This window comes from Arachis stenosperma, chromosome 3, assembly GCF_014773155.1.
Source record: "Arachis stenosperma cultivar V10309 chromosome 3, arast.V10309.gnm1.PFL2, whole genome shotgun sequence".
In the NCBI taxonomy this organism is placed as follows: domain Eukaryota; kingdom Viridiplantae; phylum Streptophyta; class Magnoliopsida; order Fabales; family Fabaceae; genus Arachis; species Arachis stenosperma.
The window spans coordinates 130,576,054-130,584,419 of record NC_080379.1 but is presented as its reverse complement, the minus strand read 5'-3'; the positions used below and the strand labels follow the sequence as shown (position 1 = coordinate 130,584,419).

At 39.7% G+C, this 8,366-nt stretch overlaps 1 non-coding gene across 1 annotated transcript; it reads right to left on the bottom strand.

Annotated features, from left to right (window-relative positions):
• Window positions 1-4,398: 4,398 nt before the first annotated feature.
• Window positions 4,399-4,506, bottom strand: LOC130972722 (small nucleolar RNA R71). Its single transcript, XR_009083884.1, has one exon. It is a non-coding gene; the product is annotated as a small nucleolar RNA R71 (small nucleolar RNA).
• Window positions 4,507-8,366: the final 3,860 nt, after the last annotated feature.

Genomic DNA, 8,366 nt, shown 5'->3' with positions numbered 1-8,366 from the left:
TTGAATTCCTTCTCCTCCTTGTACAAGCTCACTCTCCTGTTCTATTGTTTTGTCGGTTGCTTGCTTTGAAAGGAAGTCACCACTTGTCTTGCTTGTTTCTTCATTCCTTTGTAATTCTGGAAAGACTTTCAAGGTGATGCTCTCCTCATGCATCCTGAGGGTTAGCTCTCCCTGCTCTATATCCACAATGGCTCTAGCAGTGGCCAAAAATGGTCGACCAAGTATTATGGAGTCATTTCCATTTTCTGAAGAATCCAGGATCACAAAATCTGCCGGATAGATGAACTTGTCAACCTTAACTAAAAGGTTCTCAATCAGCCCTTTAGGATATACTACTGATTGGTCCACCAACTCCAAGGACATCTGTATTGGTTTCACCTCCTCTATGCCAAGCTTTTTCACTAAAGAAGATGGGATTAGATTTATGCTTGCTCCTAAGTCACACATCCCCTTGTTGATGAATAGGCTTCCAATAATGCAGGGTAGGAAGAAACCTCCAGGATCTTCAAGCTTGGGAGGGAGTCCCTTTTTGATGAGTGCACTGCATTCTTCACTAAGCATTACAGTCTCCTTCTCATTCCAACTTCTCTTCTTGTTGATGAGCTCCTTTAAGAACTTGGCATACAGAGGCATTTGCTCTAATGCCTCAGCCAAAGGTATGTTGATTTCCAGCTTCTTGAAAGTCTCAAGAAATTTGTGGAAATGCTGATCCTTTGTCTCTTTGTGGAATCTCTGTGGATAAGGTATTGGGGGTGTGATGAGCGGATAATTTGTACGCTTTTTGGCATTGTTTTTAGTATGTTTTCAGTATCTTTTAGTTAGTTTTTAGTATATTTTTATTAGTTTTTAATTAAAATTCACTTTTCTGGACTTTACTATGAGTTTGTGTGTTTTTCTGTGATTTCAGGTATTTTCTGACTGAAATTGAGGGTCCTGAGCAAAAATCTGATCCAGAGACTGAAAAGGACTGCAGATGCTGTTGGATTCTGACCTCCCTGCACTCGAAGTGGATTTTCTGGAGCTACAGAAGCCCAATTGGCGCGCTCTCAACGGCATTGGAAAGTAGACATCCTGGGCTTTCCAGCAATATATAATAGTCCATACTTTGCCCAAGATTTGATGGCCCAAACCGGCGTTCAAAGTAACCTCAAGAAATTCCAGCGTTAAACGCCGGAACTGGCATAAAACTTGGAGTTAAACGCCCAAACTGGCATGAAAGCTGGCGTTTAACTCCAGAAAACGTCTCTACACGAAAATGTTTCATTGCTCAGCCCAAGCACACACCAAGTGGGCCCGGAAGTGGATTTTTATGTCATTTACTCATCTTTGTACACCTTAGGCTACTAGTTTTCTATAAGTAGGACCTTTTACTATTGTATTTTCATCTTCGGACATCTAGTTCTTAGATCAGATCTTGGTTCTTCTGGTTCCCTCTTTGGGGCCGAAACCAATGATCACTTTTGTTCTTATGTATTTTCAACGGTGGAGTTTCTACACACCATAGATTAAGGTGTGGAGCTCTGCTGTACCTCGAGTATTAATGCAATTACTATTGTTCTTCTATTCAATTCCGCTTGTTCTTTGTCCAAGATATCACTTGTTCTTCAACTTGATGAAGGTGATGATTGACGCCCATCACCATTCTCACCCATGAACAAGGTGACTGACAACCATTCTTGTTCTACAAGCATCTGAGGCTTAGTGAATATCTCTTGGATTCTTTAATCGGAATCTTCGTGGTATAGGCAGGACCTGATGGCGGCATTCAAGAGAATCCGGAAGGTCTAAACCTTGTCTGTGGTATTCTGAGTAGGATTCAATGACTGAATGACTGTGACGTGCTTCAAACTCCTGAGGGCGGGGCGTTAGTGACAGACGCCAAAAGAATCAATGGATTCTATTCCGGTCTGATTGAGAACCGACAGATGAATTCCGCTATGCTGTGACGGAGCATATGCAATCGCTTTCACTGAGAGGATGGGAGGTAGCTGCTGACAACAGTGAAACCCTACACGAGCTTGCCATGGAAAGGAGTAAGAAGGATTGGATGAAGACAGTAGGAAAGCAGAGAGACGGAAGGGAAGGCATCTTCATACACTTGTCTGAAGCTCTTACACCAATGATATACATAAGTATCCCTATCCTTATCTTTTATGTTATTTTCGTTCATCACCATTATACATTTGAGTCTGCCTGACTGAGATTTACAAGATGACCATAGCTTGCTTCATACCACCAATCTCCGTGGGATCGACCCTTACTCACGTAAGGTATTACTTGGACGACCCAGTGCACTTGCTGGTTAGTTGTGCGAAGTTGTAGTGATCACAATTTCGTGCACCAAGTTTTTGGCGCCGTTGCCGGGGATTGTTCTTGTGTATGGACAACTGACGGTTCATCTTGTTGCTCAGATTAGGTATTATTTTTCTTCAGAGTTCTTAAGAATGAATTCTAGTGTTTCAAGGTGATGTTCTTATCATCACCAAAGCTGATTGATTTTCATCAATTTAGCTCTTGAATGCAATGTCCTGCTGAAGCTTAGCCGGCCATGTCTAATTCCTTTAGACTAAAGCTTTAGACTAACATTGCATGATTCCTGGAATTCTCATTAAGAATTTTGATACCTTTATTTTCCTTTTCACTTAATTTTCGAAAAAAGCCAAAAAAAAAAATTACAAAATCATAAAAACCAAAAATATCTTTTGTTTGAGTCTAGTGTCTAATTTTAAGTTTGGTGTCAACTGCATGTTTCTATTTTTCTTGCATTTTTCGAATTTATGCATGTGTCTTCACTAATCTTCAAGTTGTTCTTGATGATTTTCTTGTTTTGATCTTTGAATTCTATTGACTTGAGTGTTTTGTTGTTTCCCATATATACAAACTGCTAAGTTTGGTGTCTTGCATGCATTGTTATTTGATTTTAGTTGCATTTTGATTATTCCTCATTATTAAAAATCCAAAAATATTTTTAATTTGTGTCTTTTCAAGTCAATAATACAGAGAATTGAAGATTCGGAACATACTGCAGAGGAATCACACAGAAAAAGCTGAGCATTCAAAAATGCCCAGTGAAGAAGACAGACTGGCGTTTAAACGCCAGCCAGGGTGCCTGGCTGGGCGTTTAACGCCCAAAAGGGTATAGTTTTGGGCGTTAAACGCCAGAATGTGCACCATTCTGGGCGTTTAACGCCAGGATGGCAAAGGGGGAAGATTTTGTTTTCAAAATCAATTTTTTTCAAGTTTTCAAAGTTTTTCAAAATCAAATCTTTTTCAAATCATATCTTTTCAATCAAATGTTTTCAAAATCAATTTCTTTCCTTTTTCAAAGTTACTTACTAACAATTAATGATTTGATTGAACATTTTTTGCCTTTTCTGTTGAGGAAGGTTTTATGTTTGAATCATATCTTTTCTTGTTAGGCAAGTCATTAATTTTTAAAATCAAATCTTTTTAATTTGTTTTCAAAATCAAATCTTTTTAAATTGTTTTCAAATCATATCTTTTTAAAATTGTTTTTAAATCACATCTTTTTAAAACCAATCATATCTTCTTAACCACATCTTATTCAAAATAGTTTTCAATCAAATCTTTATGATTTCTAATTTAAAATCTTTTTCAAAAATTACTTGATTTCTTTTCCACTCTTATTTTCGAAAATCAATTAAGTGTTTTTCAAAATGTTTTCAAAATCTTTTACTTAAATTTTCAAAAATTACTTCCCTTCTTCTCACATCCTTCTATTTTTGGACTAACACTATCCCTTAATGCAAAATTCGAACTCCATCTTCTTTGATAAGTTCGAATTTTCTACCTCTGTCTTCCATTTTTCTTCCTCTGACACCTCAAGGAATCTCTATACTGTGACATAGAGGATTCCATATTTTCTTGTTCTCTTCTCTTTCATATGAGCAGGAACAAAGACAAAGGCATTCTTGTTGAAGCTGACCCTGAACCTGAGAGGACCTGACCGAATTCTTCAAAGAAGAAGAACACATGGCAGCCAAAAACAACAACAATGCCAACAATACAAGGAAGGTGCTGGGTGACTTTACTGCACCTACTCCTGATTTCTATGGGAGAAGCATCTCTATCCCTGCCATTGGAGCAAACAACATTGAGCTAAAGCCTCAATTAGTTTCTCTAATGCAACAGAATTGCAAGTTCCATGGACTTCCAATGGAAGATCCTCATCAGTTTTTAGCTGAGTTCTTGCAAATCTGTGACACAGTCAAGACTAATGGGGTTGACCCTGAGGTCTATAGACTGATGCTATTCCCTTTTGCTGTAAGAGACAGAGCTAGGATATGGTTGGACTCTCAACCTAAAGAAAGCCTGGACTCTTGGGAAAAGCTAGTCAATGCCTTCTTGGCAAAGTTCTTTCCACCTCAAAAATTGAGTAAGCTTAGAGTGGAAGTCCAAACCTTCAGACAGAAGGATGGTGAATCCCTCTATGAAGCTTGGGAAAGATACAAACAATTAATTAGAAGATGTCCTTCTGACATGCTTTCTGAATGGAGCATCATAGGTATTTTCTATGATGGTCTCTCTGAACTATCCAAGATGTCTTTGGATAGCTCTGCTGGAGGATCTCTTCATCTGAAGAAGACGCCTACAGAGGCTCAAGAGCTAATTGAAATGGTTGCAAATAACCAATTCATGTACACTTCTGAAAGGAATCCTGTGAACAATGGGACAAGTCAGAAGAAAGGAGTTCTTGAGATTGATACTCTGAATGCCATTTTGGCTCAGAATAAAATATTGACTCAACAAGTCAATTTGATTTCTCAAAGTCTGTCTGGAATGCAAAATGCACCAAGCAGTACTAAGGATGCTTCATCTAAAGAAGAAGCTTATGATCCTGAGAACCCTTCCATGGAAGAGGTGAATTACCTAGGAGAACCCTATGGAAACACCTATAATTCTTCATGGAGAAACCACCCAAAGTTTCATGAATGAAACAAGGTCCTCCATCAGAAATTTGGAAGGACAAGTGGGACAGCTGAGCAAGAAAATTTCTGAACTCCCTCCTAGCACTCTCCCAAGTAATACAGAAGAAAATCCAAAACGAGAGTGCAAAGCCATAACCATGGCCGAATATGGAGAGGAAAGAGAGGAGGTGGACGCCATTGAGGAAGACCCCAATGGGCGTGCACCAATCTCCTCTGAGTTCCTCAATGAGGAACAATGGGAATCTGAGGCTCAAAATGAGACCATAGAGATTCCATTGGACTTACTTCTGCCTTTCATGAGCTCTGATGAGTATTCTTCCTCTGAAGAGGATGAGTATGTCACTGAAGAGCAAGTTGCTAAATACCTTGAAGCAATCATGAAGCTAAATGACAAGTTATTTGGAAATGAGACTTGGGAGGATGAACTACCTTTGCTCACCAAAGAACTGGATGACTTGTCTAGGCAGAAACTGCCTCAAAAGAGGCAGGATCCTGGGAAGTTTTCTATACCTTGTACCATAGGCACCATGACCTTCAAGAAGGCCTTGTGTGACTCAGGGTCAAGTGTAAACCTCATGCCCCTATCTGTAATGGAGAAATTAGGGATCCTTGAGGTGCAAGCGGCAAGAATCTCATTAGAGATGGCAGACAATTCAAGAAAACAAGCTCATAGACTTGTAGAGAATGTTTTGGTGAAGATTGAAGACCATTACATCCCTACTGATTTCATAGTCCTAGAGACTGGGAAGTGCATGGATGAATCCATCATCCTTGGCAGACCCTTCCTAGCCACAGCAAAGGCTGTGATTGATGTTGATGGAGGTGAACTGATCATTCAAGTGAATGAAGAATCCTATGTGTTTAAGGCTCAAGGATATCCCTCTGTCACCATGGAGAGGAAGCTTGAAGAGCTTCTCTCAAATCAGAGACAAATAGAGCCCCCACAGTCAAACTCTAAGTTTGGTGTTGGGAGGCCACAACCAAACTCTAAGTTTGGTGTTGAACCCCCACATTCAAACTCTAAGTTTGGTGTTGGGAGGTTTCAACATTGCTCTGATCATTTGTGAGGCTCCATGAGAGTCCTCTGTCAAGCTAATGACATTAAAGAAGCGCTTGTTGGGAGGCAACCCAATGTTTTATAATTAACTATTTCCTTTTGTTATTTTATCTTTTTTGTAGGTTGATGATCATAAGAAGTCACAAAATCCATTGAAAAAGCAAAAACAGGATGAAAAACAGGAAGAAAAACAGCACACCCTGGAGGAAGAAGCTGCTGGCATTTAAACGCCAGTAAGCCTAGCAGTTGGGCGTTTAACGCCCAGTCTGGCACCATTCTGGGCGTTTAACGCCAGAAAGGGGCACCAGACTGGCGTTAAACGCCAGAAAAGGGCTACAACCTGGCGTTAAACGCCAGGAATGGGCACCAGCCCGGCGTTTAACGCCAGAAATGGCTCAAAACGTGGATTTTGATGCCATTTGGTGCAGGGATGACTTTTCCTTGACACCTCAGGATCTGTGGACCCCACAGGATCCCCACCAACCCCACCACTCTCTCTCTTCTTCTTCACCCATTCACCAATCACCTCAACATCTCTTTCTCTTCACCACTCACATCCATCCTTCATAAACCACCACTTCTCCCCCTTTTTTGGCCGAACCACAAAGCCATCTCCCTCTCCCCCATTTCTTCTTCTTCTACTCTCTTCTTTCTTCTTTTGCTCGAGGACGAGCAAACCTTTTAAGTTTGGTGTGGTAAAAGCATTGCTTTTTGTTTTTCCATAACCATTTATGGCATCCAAAGCCGGTTCAACTGAGAAGGCATGACCTCAAGCCCATCACTAAGAAGAAGATGGAGCAAACAAGAGACCCCTCTCATCAAGAAATCCCTGAGATACCTCAAGGGATGCACTTTCCTCCACAAGACTACTGGGAGCAAATTAACACCTCCCTAGGAGAATTGAGTTCCAACATGGGACAACTAAGGGTGGAGCACCAAGAACATGCCATCCTCCTCCATGAAATTGGAGAAGATCAAAGGATCATGAGAGAGGAGCAACAAAGACAAGGAAGAGACATTGAGGAGCTCAAGCACTCCATAGGATCTTCAAGAGGAAGAACAAGCCGCCATCACTAAGGTGGACCCGTTCTTTAATCTCCTTGTTCTTTATTTTCTGTTTTTCGAAAATTATGCTTTATGTTTATCCATGTTTGTGTCTTATGATCATTAGTGTCTTAGTGTCTATGCCTTAAAGCTGTGAATATGAATCCATCACCTTTCTTAAATGAAAACTGTTTTTATCACAAAAGAACAAGAAGTACAGGATTTCAAATTCATCTTTAAAACTAGCTTAATTAGTTTGATGTGGTGGCAACACTTTTGTTCTCTGAATGTATGCTTGAACAGTGCATATGTCTTTTGAATTTATTGTTCATGAATGTTAAAGTTGTTGGCTCTTGAAAGAATGATGAAAAAGGAGACATGTTACTGAGGATCTGAAAAATCATAAAAATGATTCTTGAAGCAAGAAAAAGCAGTGAATACAAAAAAAAAAAAAGAAGGAGAAAAACGAAAAAAAAAGGGGAGAAAGAAAAAGAAAAGAAAAAAGAAAGAAATAAAGTTGTGATCCAAGGCAAAAAGAGTGTGCTTAAGAACCTTGGACACCTCTAATTGGGGACTCTAGCAAAGCTGAGTCACAATCTGAAAAAGGTTCACCCAATTATGTGTCTGTGGCATGTATGTATCCGGTGGTAATACTGGAAGACAGAGTGCTTTGGGCCACGGCCAAGACTCAATAAGTAGCTGTGTTCAAGAATCATCATACTTAACTAGGAGAATCAATAACACTATCTGGATTCGGAGTTCCTAAAGAAGCCAATCATTCTGAATTTCAAAGGATAAAGTGAGATGCCAAAACTGTTCGGAGGCAAAAAGCTACTAGTCCCGCTCATCTAATTTGGAGCTTAGTTTCATTGATAATTTGGAGTCTATAGTATATTCTCTTCTTTTTATCTTATTTGATTTTCAGTTGCTTGGGGACAAGCAACAATTTAAGTTTGGTGTTGTGATGAGCGGATAATTTGTACGCTTTTTGGCATTGTTTTTAGTATGTTTTCAGTATCTTTTAGTTAGTTTTTAGTATATTTTTATTAGTTTTTAATTAAAATTCACTTTTCTGGACTTTACTATGAGTTTGTGTGTTTTTCTGTGATTTCAGGTATTTTCTGACTGAAATTGAGGGTCCTGAGCAAAAATCTGATCCAGAGACTGAAAAGGACTGCAGATGCTGTTGGATTCTGACCTCCCTGCACTCGAAGTGGATTTTCTGGAGCTACAGAAGCCCAATTGGCACCCTCTCAACGGCATTGGAAAGTAGACATCCTGGGCTTTCCAGCAATATATAATAGTCCATACTTTGC